The 5911-nt window shown below is 40.9% G+C and overlaps 1 pseudogene; it reads right to left on the bottom strand.

Moving 5' to 3' along the window:
- Nucleotides 1-460: 460 nt before the first annotated feature.
- LOC140583233 (U2 spliceosomal RNA) lies at nt 461-693 on the bottom strand (annotated as a pseudogene).
- Nucleotides 694-5911: the final 5218 nt, after the last annotated feature.

Here is a 5911-nt window from a genome sequence, read left to right as displayed (position 1 = left end):
TTTCCAATCCGGAAAGGAGAAGAAACGTGTACTGGTCCTGAAGACCGAAGAGAGACCGGAGTCGACATGGGGCCGCCGCTTAGCGGGTTGCCGTTAGCCGGGCCTCCGTGACGCCCCCGCTCGGAGTAGAATGCCCAGGGACGTCGCAGCCACCGGCGTCCTCCCTGTCCTCCTGTCCTCTCAAAAAACAGCAATCGTTTAAACAAACATGAGGGAAAATTCAAAAGGCAAAGATGACGTCATGCCTTACCTCAGCACAGCTGCCCACCGCACAAACGACAGCGTGTCACCTTACTTTAAAAAAAAAAGAAAAAAGAAAAACGGCGGGAAATGGGGGCCGCGCACGGACAGGGCCCCTCCCTTACACCACATGCAGCTAATTAGTTGGCCATCCAGAGGCACTCAGTCTATTAGTCACCCATTCAGTCAGTCAGTTCTGCCTTTCAACAACAGGGGGCAGTAGAGGTGCACCGTTCCCGGAAGCACTGCAATACCGGGTCGATGCCTGGAGCAGACGGGGCAAGCCCCACTTCCGGCTCCCTGTTCCAAAAATCCGTTTAATATGTGGTGCCCTCCATGGGGGACGTATCAAAATAACCTTTTCATACCAAAACAAAATGTAAATCAGCTCAAATACATGAATAATAAATATTATGCTTGTACTACTAACATTTACACATAATCACAATCTATAAGGCTGAAACATTCCCACACTATGCAAATCATGCCAACACAGTACAATCAGACTTTCAAAGATAATATTAAACAAATAGAACTACCTGCAGAACTATTACCCATAAAACAGGAAAAGGGCAATAAGACCAGCAAATACAATTATACACCATTTAAACCTAATTACAATTATATGGTCAATAAAACAATTAAAATGTCACCTTATATGCATGCTATTAAAAAGTTAAGACCTTTAACCCTCTGGAGTCGACGGCATCGTCGGCAATGCCGTGTATCTTTCTCGTGTATTTCAGTTCATAACTCGCTGAAATCTTATTATAGAAACATGAAAAAATGCTGACTAAATCCGTAATCTGTCTTCTTTTCAAAACGTCCATTGTCGGAAGTATTAAACTTTTAAAAATTAGGTTAAATCGGCAAAAAATTAAACCATGTCACCTTACTTTGTTTTACCTGCTTCGGGGGCATGTAGTACCGCTGTCACCCGAAGATCGCTATTCACATTCTAAATAGCCGCATTAGCGTGTATTCAGATCGCATTCGCATGGTAATTTGATTAACAGCACAACGGTGAAACGCGATCCAGATACATCTCCATCAGCACCATAAAAGGGGGGTAGGGATGTGGCCAAGTGACAATGGCTCATTCATACACATGAAAGTTGCTAAATATTCAATGAAAGGAGCCAGAAATAGTTACATGAGTTAGGTTTTTCTTATTCATTTATCCAAATGAATATTGCAACTACACCATTTAGTCATCTTCATGTAGCCAAGACTTTGGTGATCAGATATCTGGGATCAAGACAGACTGCCAGCGTTGCTTACTATGTACTTTTATAATGTTTCTGCAAGTGTTCCAAACTGCATTTTGCAATGTCTATACTTTGAATGTCAAATTACAAACTTCACATAAATCTGACATATTTACAAAGTACACTAAGATTAAGATGAGTTTGTTGCCAAACCAAATATATAAGAAATAATTTATTTGCCAGGAATTAAGTTTATGATATTGAATGAAATGTGTGAGCTTGCCCCAGTTAGTGAAAGTGTGTCCCCTACCCCTAGACTCCAGAGGGTTAAAAAAGAACACATCCGCAGACTTCCAAGCTCTGCACAAGGGTTGGGCTAAAACGGCATTTACACCTTCCCAAAACACATAAAATCAGTAAGCTTGGGAATAAAATAGGTTAATCGCACAATAAACAGCACAACAGATCAAATAAAATGCTAATAAATGTTAATAATGTTAATATTGATGAATAAGTGCTACAGTGATCAACCAAAACAGTGCTCAATAAAATCTTTACGTGCCATTAAATAAAATCCATACCAAATAAAACACACACATAGAAAAACAAAGCACACTTACCTAAAACCCAGTGTCCTCTGTGTGCTTCAGGAAAGTGCATCACGTCAACCCTGTAGGATGGAGTGTCACCACCTAGACGTACCGGGGCAGCTTTCGCCTAGGATCAAGGCAGTTGGATGGATGTCAACTTACCTCTGGGGGTAGGTCGTTTAGGTAGATGGCTGCTTCCTTCTGGGGGCTGGGGGTTTGGGTGAATGTCAGCTTACTTCTGTGATCAGGGTGTTTGGGTGGGAGCGAGCTTACCTCTGGGGTCAGGGGTTTGAGTTGAAAGCAGCTTGCCTCTGGGGTTGGAACATTTGGGTGGATGTGAGCTTACATGAGGGGCCTGCATTTTTGGGTGGACAGCAGCTTGCCTCTGAGATCGTCTGCCGCCGCCCCCCAACTTTCATAGCCAGGACCCCCTCCCTTCCCTAAGGTAGAATAATTCAGACATCCCAACCTGCAAAAACTCAATTCAGGGAGGTGCCCCCAACCGCCCGACATGGAGTGAGATGTAACTTCAACAAACTTGATTTCACAGTTTAATTTCTTCATTAATTTCCTCTAGTCAGCGCACTAAATTACGAAGGTCAATATTATGTATTATTTTGACAATAATATAAGTAGATTATTTTACCATTTATGCAAATTCCTTAATTATATTCCATTGCTACTTTACAAAAGTCTTCAAGGAGTCTTTCATGACAGCATTGGCAACTAACCAAGTGTCTAACTAGTGTAGACCTGAATAATACAGCACATGAAATGACACTTGTTAAACTCAACTCAACATGCATTTTACAGTCGTTTAAACCGTCATGAGCAATGCTGAAATCACTGTTGCTAACAGTACAGCACGCAGCACTGTCATTATTTTCATCCTTATTAAACAAGGATACACTTTTGTGTAGTCTGAAGTGAAATACGTTTTATATTTCCGTTTTTTGGGGCACTCTCCCTCTGTCATGATGCTCCACTGAACCGATAACTTCGGTCCTCGAGAAGTTAAATAAAAGCCCGCCCGCATTGAAATCTGATTGGTTTACTTAGCAAAATAAGCCAATCAGGATGCTGTCTGTCTAGCACGGGCTACAGGCACACACGCAGGGATCCACACATATGCACGTTCTCTCTTTCTCTCTCTCACGTTCATTCCGTCGTACGCGCGCGTCTCAAGTGCGCGATGCACACGCTACTGTCTGGTATGCATGCTCTTGTTTACTTGATCTTCTTTCCGGGATATTTTATTCAATTTGCGGGTATCAGGGAGTCGCGGTCAATATGTGGGAGACTCCCGGAACTTCCGGGAGACTCGGGATGTCTGGATAACTGCTTATTTGTACTATAATGATAGCTGTTAATTTTCAGGGAGCTGTGATGATATTCGAAATTGTGCAGGGTTATATAAGTACTGTGAAGCTGTCGTTATCCAGTTAAATGTTTAAAAATATTTATTATTTTATCATATTCTATTTATACTTTCAGCTTATTCACAGGTCTCTCCTGCATTCATCTTACCGTCCGTCCATGCCTACTTTAACGTAAAATCAGACAGATTGCTTAACTTGCAGCTGTCCAATTACGCGTACATGTTTTATTGCTGCAGATAATTAAGGTAGGTAATACAACGCTGAAGGTTAGATGTATAGTACGATTACATATGTACAACATGTGGTAATTTCAGTCAGACAAACGTTTAAAATGGAAAACCAGCTTTCCGTTTCCATAGCACGTCTTAGTCGAAGTACTACACTGCCATCTATTGGAAAAGTCAGGTTACTGAATCGTGAAATGTGTCTGTACTAAAATGGATAATATCTTCAGTCATGTTTTCTTTCAGGACCACTATAAGAGGATTATCAGTATGAAGGTTTATCAATAAAAACAATTTATTAAACTAAATATTACAGGGCTCTCCCTGAAAATACGACGCTCTTAGCTTCCAAAGGCAAGGACACTGTTACCGACAAAGATAACATTAGAATAGTTGTTGTTTCTTTCCTTTTAATTCCTTTGTGCAGAACTCACAAATTACAGACTTTGTACTAATGTCACCTTTTCTACATCTCTGCAGGAGCATTTGGTATCTGCGTATTGTATATGTGGTCAAACTGTAACAAAATAGACAACTTAAATTTCACTTAGAAAGCTGTATCATGTTATAAATTCGGGAAATCACACACCTTCTATATTAACTCTTAAACATTAGGCTTTAGCTTCAATATCTCGAACACACTATCAGACATCTTTAGAACACTTTCGCCTTTTCAATAGAAACTAAATAAGCCTATAAACATAGTTAAATAACAACTGCATCACATTTGGCGAGAAGACGTTAATTATCCACCACGATCTCAATCAACCTTAACATAAACCACAAGCGAATTGTAACTACAATAAAATATGCTCACCACGCTGGGCTCAGGAAAGAATCAAAAAATGTAAATTTGTTATTATTAGATAGTTTAAAGCAGAGATCACTAAAAGGCGGACCGCGGTCCGGGTCCGGACCCAGAAGCTGTCCCATACGGACCCAGACCGATAGCCAAAACAGAAAGTTATTATTTTGAACCTGATGGGGTGCTTCTATTTTAACCGACGCAGCTTTTGTAGTCTTTTCGGTAGTGAGTTGGTACTAGAACCGCCGTTTCCCACGCCAATGAAAGTCAAACGCCTTTGATCGCCAAGCAAGACGTAGTTCTGCGTATGCAGCCCTTTGTTTGCGCTAATATGCCATTAGTGTTAATAACAGCAGCAAAGCTAACACCTGCAACTAAAAAGCGTAATGTTCCTAACAGAGTGGCTGATCGGTCCTGAAATCGTAAAGCTGAAAAGTTTTCAAACACAGTGTATAGGCCTATTATATAACATGTTGGATAAATGGACGTAGTTTATTGGTGACTTCATGTTCGTTGAAGTTTCCGCTTTTTAAACAACTATAAACTGAAAGTAATATTATTTGTTATATAAATCAACTCAGGTGAAACAAAAAATGTATGTTTTCAGGGCTGCCAAATCTCAAGCAGCTGGCATGACACTCACGCTTTCAGACTAACGCAGCAAATCTATATTATTCCATTATAAATATCATGAGGCATGGAACGGGGAAACAGGAGTCGAATGAACACAAGGTGTAATTAGGAAACCACGGTCAGGTACATACAACCACTACATAACGTTAATGACCACACTCCTAAAGGCACACAGACACGGACTTAAATACACAGAACTAATGAAACACAACTAGAAACAGCTGATGACACGTGGATTCCACATGAGGCAGCGAAGGGGGCGTGGCACACAGGAGGATAGGCACGAGCAGGGCATGAAAATAAATCTAAACCTATTTTTTTTAAGGCTACTTAAATATATATCACACTAAATAGTTAGACATTATGATCTTCTGGACCTTCGCTTCAAGAAATTTTCTCTAACTGGACCGCTTTAAATTTTAGTTGAATACCCCTGGTTTAAAGTCTTATCAGCTACATGAATTGCGTGCTGTAAATCGTCTCTCTTCTACGGTGGCCCAGAGAGCTCAACGCGCTGCAACTTCAGAAAACACATGCAAACATAAAAAAAACCCACAACAAATTAAGAAAACGTCTCCATCAACACACAGACGGTTTTAAGGTATGACAGCACAAGTCTCTCAAAAGCCTTCATTACCACCGATGTGAGAGCCACCAGTCTGTAGTCACTGAGGCAAGAGACTCTGGGTTTCTTTGGAAAAGGTGTTATTGTGGATGATTTAAGACACAAAGATCCAGTGACTGGTTGAAAATATCTGTGAAGACAGGTGACTGTTGATCTGCACAGTGCTTCAGAGTGGCTGGGGAGTGTTGGAGTACACCGTCTCCACCG

The sequence above is a fragment of the Paramormyrops kingsleyae genome, chromosome 25 (genome assembly GCF_048594095.1).
Source record: "Paramormyrops kingsleyae isolate MSU_618 chromosome 25, PKINGS_0.4, whole genome shotgun sequence".
NCBI lineage: Eukaryota > Metazoa > Chordata > Actinopteri > Osteoglossiformes > Mormyridae > Paramormyrops > Paramormyrops kingsleyae.
Note: the sequence above shows the minus strand (reverse complement) of the source record. Positions and strands in the feature narration are given on the sequence as shown.